The 9,460-nt window shown below is 36.0% G+C and overlaps 1 long non-coding RNA gene across 1 annotated transcript in view; it reads right to left on the reverse strand.

Moving 5' to 3' along the window:
• Positions 1-826: 826 nt before the first annotated feature.
• The window catches only part of LOC121031700 (uncharacterized), a 40,109-nt gene continuing 31,475 nt past the window's right edge, over positions 827-9,460 (reverse strand). The window contains exon 3 of the long non-coding RNA XR_005790856.1: positions 827-938. This is a non-coding gene — a long non-coding RNA (uncharacterized LOC121031700). The remainder of the gene's footprint in view (positions 939-9,460) is intronic.

Below are 9,460 nucleotides of genomic sequence, written 5' to 3' on the forward strand. Positions count from 1 at the left end.
TTCTTAAAATTTATATAATCGGGAAGAAAAAAATAACATCTGGCCAAATGTTTTCTTTGACTCTCAAATAATTAAATAGTATTTCCCCCATTCATTAATGCGATTAAAAAAATAGTTCTTTGTAATGTAAGTCTTGCAATAGACATTTAGAATATATAAAACAGAAATTAGGATACACATTTATTTTATTTTATATATTCTTTGAGTTTATTTATTTATTTGGAGGGGGAGAGAAAGAGTGGACAAACAGAAAAGGGGAAGAGAAAGAGGGAAAGAGAGAATCCTAAGCAGGCTCCACACTGTCAGCACAGAGACCAACATGGGGCTCAAAACCACGAACTGTGAGATCACACCTGAGCCATAATCAAGAGTCAGATGCTTAACTGACTGGGCCACCCAGGCTCTCCTAAGATAAATATTAAAAAAAAATTGATGTTTATTTATTTTGTGAGAGAAAGAGACAGACTGAGCATGAGTGGAGGAGGGGCAGAGAGACAGAGGGAGACACAGAATCTGAAGCAGGCTCCAGGCTCTGAGCTGTCAGCACAGAGCCCAACTGGGGGTTCGAACTCACAAAGCCCGAGATGATGACCTGAGCCAAAGTTGGACACTTAACCAACAGCCATGCAGGCACTCCTAGGATAAATATTTTACTACCAGTATTTATTTAGTAGGAAAAGTAAAAATCATCCCACTAAATTACAAGTTCTAAGGGAAAAAAAATGAAACTTCTCTATACTCTGAGGGAAAGAAATACTTTTTGTTTCACCCTCCCTCCCACTTTATTTTCCCCATCTTTCCTTCTCACTCCTCCAATATTGTTCTCTTCTATTTGTACACACTCTGTCATGTCACAGATAATTACTTACATGTTGCAGGCTCTGGACCAGGAGCTGTAAACCAGAGAGGTGTTGTCCCTGTTCTCAAGTAGCTGACATCTATTAGAGAAGACAAACATAAAACATTAAACAGAAGTGGGATTATTTTTACAAAAACCATAACATACTGTGTACTGTGGAGTATATAAAATAGATTTCTAACTCTAGGTTTATACTTGGGATGGTACTGAAATTAGTGAGCTTGTCATACATGGGGAAATTAGTCCATTTGAACCTGATACTTAGAGTTATAGGCCAACATAATTCATTTGTTTTGTTTCTAACACTATTGCTTAATTTGAGAGCAGTTGCAGAGAAAACAAAAGGAGTGATTGATTGTTGGGATCTGACATGATAGAATGATAAAGGGAATTAGAATTCAGGACGCCCAGCAGTCTTCTCTTAAAGTAATGGCTACCATCAACTCTCTGCCTTTTGGATGATCTGTTATTTGCCACCTTTCAGATGCTTAATGATAAGAAGCATAAAACAAGAGGTAAAGGAAGGTAGTCTCTGGTCTTGTATCAGTGGTTGTTACACTGGTGCTAAGTGCCACATGTCTCCTTTGTCTTTTCTTATGTAGCATTAGTTTGTAGACATCTAATGCTTAAACTCCTTTCCTTCAGGTCTCTGCTTCTATTAACCCAGATTCGTGTGCCTGGGTATCTGATTGCGCTATTCTTCAAGCTGTGTCTTCATTTATTTATCTCTTATGCTAGTAGCGGTTTTCTCTGTCATCTTCCCTTCCTCCTAACAAACAAACAACACACACACACACTCTCTCTCTTTCTCTCTCTCTCTCTCTCTCACCTGGATGTAACCCAGCCTGCCTTGTTGAAATTGTCACTACTTACTTCTCTCATTTGACATTTGCCAACTGCTTTCTTATGTGGAACAGATTTTATGCCTGCTTCTCTTCACTTCTGGCACCTCGGGATACAGAATCTGCCATGCCTATAGACTTGTTATAGCCTGCCAATTGTCCCCTGTGCCAGCTGGTCTGCCTGTGGGCATTTTCAATTTAAATCCTTATAGTTTGCTCTATGTTTGAACTTGACCTTTACTAACCTGATTTGGGCTGCTCTTTCAGTCTTTAGCAAATAGTCTCCTTGAGATCAGCCTGTTTCCATTTTAGCTCCAACTGAATGTCCAGTGTGCAATAAGTATTTTTGAACAAATAATTTGCTTATTTTACCTTAGATCTTATGTTTATAAAAAAAAATACATCTCATTCTATGTTTAAACTCCTGTAAGTATGATTACATTTCCTAACACTTTGCATTTCACAATGATGCATCACATACAAGAAGTTTTCAAACCAACACTTCCAAATGTTGAGGGGGCTATGCTAAAGTTTGTTTTCCTGATTTTATATGTCATACTATGCTCAAGATAGCATCTGACCTGGCTCCTTAAAAACAAAACTGTTATGAGTACTGATTAATTTTAAAGCCTTCTTAATGACTCACGAGCACCAAGGCATCACACATTGGTTATCGTATGAGTCACATCATGAATTCTTAATGGCACGAAATCACTCCTGAAGGGCCAAAAATTGCTCTTGGATAAGGGCAAAAAGGAATATTATTTTTCGAATGTATAACACACAGACTTATACAGCACATAAAAATAGTATATTTGTGATATTAACAGTTCATGGGGGCGATTAGAAAAAAAAATATTTAAAAAGTCTCTTTGTGGAGGGTGACAAAAAAAAATGTTGAGACACACTGTGGTAAATAAAGGTAAAAAAGAGCTTCATCCCTGCTTTGCAGAGAGCATCTAAGCCAGCAGGTGAAATTTCCCAGGGAGTGACTCCTTTAAGAAGTGGCATGTTTTCAGAAAAATGTAACCACAGCCTAGAAAATGATGTGGTGACACACAGGAACATAGTCAAGAGACACTTTCTCAATTGTCAGCTTCTTTCAAACTTGAGAAAGTTTTCAACTGATTATCTTCTGACAAACTTTCCAGTTTTTAATTATTTTTCCAACCTACTATGTCAAATAAATAGCCATTTAATAAACACACACAACCTTCTACACTAATGTCATGTGACTTTTTAAAACTATATCTTTATGAGAAGTCGTATTTGTTTCCGTTTGAAAGAGCAACACTAGATTCAAACAGATCCCTCTGTCATCTCATGAATCACGGATTCATTTACTCACAACTACCGCTAAGAGCAAACTATTTTCTCTGGAAATAGTTAATTTCAGTTAGAGCCAACTTTGTACGAGTCTTAAAAGTCCTATAGACTCTAACAAATGAGCACTCTTCACAACTCTGGTGTAATCAGAGCCATGACTCAAACAGGTGAAGATATTTTCTTTGGGTTGATGACTTATATGACCTTTACCATCCCTAGCCTTTCTCTCTTTTGCATTGACTTTTTTTAATCTGCAAATTAAATCAACCCGCTTCAATACATTTAGCCTTGAAATTCAGGAACACTAAAATTAATTGTATATTTATTTGTTTGACATTCCTCTTACTTGTTAAAGAAAATCAATTCAATGATACTTTTTTTAAAAATTTTTTTTTGTTTTTTTTTTTTTCAACGTTTATTTATTTTTGGGACAGAGAGAGACAGAGCATGAACGGGGGAGGGGCAGAGAGAGAGAAGGAGACACAGAATCGGAAACAGGCTCCAGGCTCTGAGCCATCAGCCCAGAGCCCGACGCGGGGCTCGAACTCACGGACCGCGAGATCATGACCTGGCTGAAATCGGACGCTTAACTGACTGCGCCACCCAGGCGCCCCAATGATACTTTTTTTTTTTAATTTTTTTTTTAACGTTTATTTATTTTTTTGGGACAGAGAGAGACAGAGCATGAACAGGGGAGGGGCAGAGAGAGAGGGAGACACAGAATCAGAAACAGGCTCCAGGCTCTGAGCCATCAGCCCAGAGCCCGACGCGGGGCTCGAACTCACGGACTGCGAGATCGTGACCTGGCTGAAGTCGGACGCTTAACCGACTGCGCCACCCAGGCACCCCCAAACTTGATTTTTTATATCCTAACATTTACTATTCCTCTTCCATGCTCTACCTTGGCAAATGGCATAATCCTCACCATAACAACTATACTGTTAAGTGTATCTCTTGAGTCTTCCTCAAGCCTGAAATAATCAGAAAATTCCATTCCAAGCTATAATAATGGTTTTAGACACTCATTTATGTTAGTTTCAAATCCTGGTTTATCCACTTACAAGTTGTGTGGTCTTAGACAGGACAAGTAAATCCTTATTTCTCAATCCCCTTATTGATACAATGGAAATAACCTCTAACTCATAAAATGTTGTAATAATAACTTGAAGTAACATATGAAGAGCAGAGCACAAGGTAGGTAGGAAATACATTTTTGTTTTATTTTCTTATGCCACTGACATAGATTGTATGTTTACTTAGTGCCATCTGGATAGTCTGGCATTGACATGCCTCTGTTCTCTGTCAATATTTATTAAAACACCACAATGATATTAAATTGATTAGTCCACGAAAAACCTCCAAGAATTATCAAATGCCCACAGTAGTGATATCCCTATAGCACACGAGAATCTTTATCACATCTTGCACACTTCTATATATACCCAGTAGAGGACATGTTTGTCATAGGCATAGATTATGTATTTATCAAATGTCTTCTAATTTTGCTTACCTCCCTTTGTAAAAACACATTCATAAAGGCTCTACTGAATGCTTTGTAAATACTACTCATTTTCTGAAGGGGCTGTCATAGTCAAGCTGAGGTTGATTTAAGGATTGTATGAGTGAAGGAAGAGGAACTGAGTTAAACCACAGCTTCCAAATGGATTTACAGAATCTAACGTCCTGTTACCAAGTGTGTTTTGTCTTCTGCTTCGTTGGCATCTTTATGTATAGTCGTTATTGTTTAGGAGATAAAAAAAAATGCCCACAGGAAAGTCACATAATCTACAATCTCTCAGTTGGAGCTAACACCTCTCTCACTATCTTTCTCTCATTACTATTACTCTTCCCCGGATTGGAGGTTAAGACTGAATAATGATGATGATGATGATGATGATGATGATAATAATGAGTTGAATACAGATTGACCCCACCTTAAGCTTCACCTCCCCTGTACCCCTGTGGTGAATATGACCTCAGTCACTATAGGTTCCTGCTGTTGTTTTCATATGACTAAATCCTTTGGATGTGATACTCAGTTATACAAGAATTTTTTTTTTGAAAAATCCCTCTCTTGCTTGAGAAATGAGGAATTATAAATCACCTTTAACTGTCTTGTTACTCTATCTTCCAGATTAAAAAAATATATATTTGGCAATTTTTTTCTAGTTTATAGTCTTATGTTAGCAGGGCTCATTTGCTGATTTTCACAGTTCTTTAAACTCTGATTAAGTCAAGTTACTTGTTAACATCAATAATTTGGAAACGTAAGTTGTTTCACAGATGAATACAGAGGACTTGAGAAAATATGAAAACACGTGGTAATCGGTTTACCATCATTTCTAGCTCTACAGGAGAAATTTATTTCAGTGGTCTAAAAAGATCTCTTGAAGTGTCATATTAGTATGGACTCTAGGAAGTAGATTTTCATTTCTAATGTATTGCCTAACATAATTTTGTGTCCTTTTTATGTCTTCAATTTGATTTAGCATAAACATAGAACATTGTTTATTATTTTTGAGGTGGAAGAAATTTGCAAGTTATAATTGTCATATTCATGCAGAATAAATGTATACATGTGCGGTTCCTTAATAAATTGATATATTTGTTTACAATATGTTTTTCACCTCTATTTTCACTCCTTATCACATGTTCTGTTCTCTTTGCAGATCACAGTAGTAGTAAAGCTGCAAATGCATTCTGATTTTTTTTTTACCCTGTGTTTTTGCTAAGGCCAATACTGTCTTTATCTAGAACACTCATCCTCACATCCATCCAACTTAAATTTAATTCAGATTTTTACTTTATTTCTGTCTCCTCCAGACAGAAACTCTGTAACTCTAGCTTAGCACTATCATATTCTGAGGTAAATTGATGTTGAGTTGATATGTGTTACTTCTTTTACCAAACTGAAGATTTTGGGGGGTGTAATAACCATATTTCATTCTTTTTATTTTTTAAGCTTTTTAAAAATTTTTTAATGTTTATTTTTGAGACAGAGAGAGACAGAGCATGAGTGGGGGAGGGGCAGAGAGAGGGAGAGAGAGAGACAGAATCCGAAGCAGGCTCCAGGCTCTGAGCTGTCAGCACAGAGCCCCATGCAGGGCTCCAACCCACGAACCGTGAGATCATGACCTGAGCCCAAGTCGGATGCTCAACCGACTGAGCCACCCAGGCGCCCCAAGCTTTTTAAAAATTTTTAATGTTTATTTATGAGAGAGAGAGAGAAACAGAGACAGAGAGTGAATGGGGAGGGGCAATGAGAGACAGACACAGAATCTGAAACAGGCTCCAGGCTCCAAGCTGTCAGCACAGAGCCCGACACTGGACTTGAACTCACGAACTGTGAGATCATGACCTGAGCTGAAATCGGATGCCCAACCAACTGAGCCACCCAGTACCCCTCTTGTTCTTTTTTAAATTCTCAACTATAATTGTGGATTTTTTTTTTTGTATTCCTGTATTTCTGTCAATTGCATCTTTCTATATGTTGAAGTTCTTTATTTACTTATTTATATTTCATATATACATATATAATGTAGTTATGACTTTTTGACAAAATTTAATTACATCTCTTACAAAATATCTTTATTTCTAGTGTGTCTCTTTGCCTTCAAGTCTACTCAATTTAGCATTACCATATTCACACCAGTTTTCTTATGTTTACTGTTTGCATAGAATGTAGTTTTATATTATTATACTTTCAACTGGTCTGTTTTCATAATTTAGAACTGTTTTTTCTAGGGGTGCCTGGGTGGCTCAGTAGGCTAAGCAGCAGACTCTTGATTTGGCTCAGGTCAGGATATCATGCTTAGTGGGATCAAGCCCTGCATTGGGCGCTGCCCTGACAGCACAGAGCCTGCTTGGGACTCTCTAGCTCTCTGCCCCTCCCCCGCTTGTGCTTGCTCACTCTCTGTCTCTGTCTCTCTCAAAATAACTAAACCTAAAAAAAATTATTTATTTTAAATAGCACCTAATATTTTAATCCAATCTGATAATCTGTCTTTAAATGGAAGTGTTTGGTCCATTTACACATAATGTAAGTGTTTATATGCCTGAAGTTAAATCTATTTTGTCAGGTGTCACCAATTTTTTTCTATCTGTTCTTTTTTTCCCCTGTTTCTTATATTCTGCCTTCTTTTTTGTTCATTAATTTTTTTTTTAGTGTTTCAATTAAGTCTTCTATAAATTTTTTAAAGATATTTAGATTATTCTAGAAATTGCCCTAACAATTCCAGTATGCATTTTAACTTGTCTATTTTCAAGTAATGTTACTAGACTGACTTTATGAACACTCTAAGAACCTTATAATAGTAGAGTTCCATTTACTCTCCTCATTGAGCTCTTATCTATCATTGTTTTTCTACATAATAATCCCACATGTTATTTCCTTAAAATAGTTACTAATGTGTATACATATACAAAAATGTATATGTAAATGTGTGTGTGTATACATATATACATATCTATATACACATATATATACCTATATATACATATATATACACACACATGTGCATATGTACACACACATTTAAAGTTATGATTTTGTGCATAAGTTAACTTTTAGAAGGTTCTTCATGATTATCTAGATATTTACTTTTTATTTGTTTCCTGCAGTCAAAGTTCTATCTGTAATCACATTCCTCAGTCTGAAGAACTTTCAGTATTTCTTGTGCAGATCTTCTGGAGGTGAAACCTCTTAGCTTTAGTCTCTGAAAATATTGTTATTTTGTCTTCATATCTACATGATGCTTCTCCCTAGAGAGAATTGTGGGTAAAATTGTTTAATTTTTCCTCCATTTTAGAACACTTTAAAGTCTTTTCTTTTGTTTTCTGGCCTTCATTATTTTTGATGAGAAATATTCATCATCTTTATTATTGTTTCCCTGTATGTAATGTGTCTTTTCCTGGACTCTGGATGTTTTTAATATTTTCTCTGTTTTCGCTTTTGAGTAGATAGAATGATGTACCTCATCTGATTTTATTTACATTTATTTATTTATTTATTTATTTATTTATTTAGAAAGAGAGAGAGGAGGGGAGGGCAGAGACAGAGGGAGTGAGAGAATCTTAAGCAAGCTCTACGTTCAGTGTGGAGCCCCATGGAGACTCAATCTCGTGACCCAGAGATCATGACCCAAGCCGAAATCAAGAGTTGGATGCTCAACCAACTGACTACTTGGAACCTCTGATTTTATTTACTTTAATTCTGTTCAAGGTAAGTTAATCTTCTTGGATCTCTGTAATATTTTTCGTGTACTTTGGAAAACCTTTGTCCCTTTTTCAAACAACATTCTACATTCTGTCCTTTTTTCTCTCTCCCCTTTATCTTGTATTTCAATAATCACACACATGCATAATATTGTTCCTTATATTTCCAGATAGTCTGTCATACTTTTTCACTTTTCGTTATCTTTATGTTTCAGCTGTTACTATTTTTAGGGTCATTGATCTTTCCTCTGTTGAGTCCAAAAGAAGATTAATAACCACTCGAAGATCATTTTTTACAGTGTATTCATATATTTATTTTTGACATTTTTATTTTGTTTTTCATAGTTTCTGCTGAAATTTTCATCTTGTTTATGCATAGTGTAATATGTGGTGGTTAGTTTTATGTGTCAGTTTGACTAAGCTAAGGGATGCTCTAGTTAGCTACTAAAACATTATTTCTGGGTGTGTCTGTGAGAGTGTTTCTGTAGATACTAGATACTACTCGAATCAGTAGACTGAGTAAAGAATATCTGCCTTCACCAATGTGGATGAGCATCATCCAAATCATTAAGGGCCTAAATAGAATAAAAAGGCAAATGAAGGATAAATTCTCTCTCTCTCTCCTTGACCTGGGACTTCCATCTCCTCATGCCCTTGGACATTAGAGCCCCTGGTTTTCTGGCCTTCAAATTCTGGGACTTACACCAGTAGCTCCCTAATTCTCAGACTTTCAAATTCTGGCAGAATCATGCCACAGTCTTTCCTCATTCTCCAACTTGTGGATGGCATATTATGGGACTTCTTGGCCTCCATAACCATGTGAGCAAATTCCTATAACAAATCTCCTCTTTTTTATCTCCTTTGAGATATGTATGTAGTAATTGTGTACATACAAATTAGTATTTTTTAAATCAACATATATTTGTTATAGATATATATCATTCATTGTTCTGTTTCTCTGGGGAAACTTGACTACTGAATACACCTTTCCAGGAAACTTTTGTATAATTTTACATTTATTCTAAGTTCCCTGTCTGAAAATTACAATATGAAGGTCATTTCTAGGTTTATTTCTACTGCCTGTTTACTTTCCTCATCTTAGGTCCTATTTTCCGGACTCTTCATGGGACTTAAAAAATTTTATGATATGCTAGGTATTGTACATAAAATATCAGTAAGTTCTGGAATAAATTTTATTTTTCTTTATTTTTAATTTGTT

Source organism: Herpailurus yagouaroundi, unplaced genomic scaffold, assembly GCF_014898765.1.
Source record: "Herpailurus yagouaroundi ecotype Mexico unplaced genomic scaffold, PumYag 141, whole genome shotgun sequence".
NCBI lineage: Eukaryota > Metazoa > Chordata > Mammalia > Carnivora > Felidae > Herpailurus > Herpailurus yagouaroundi.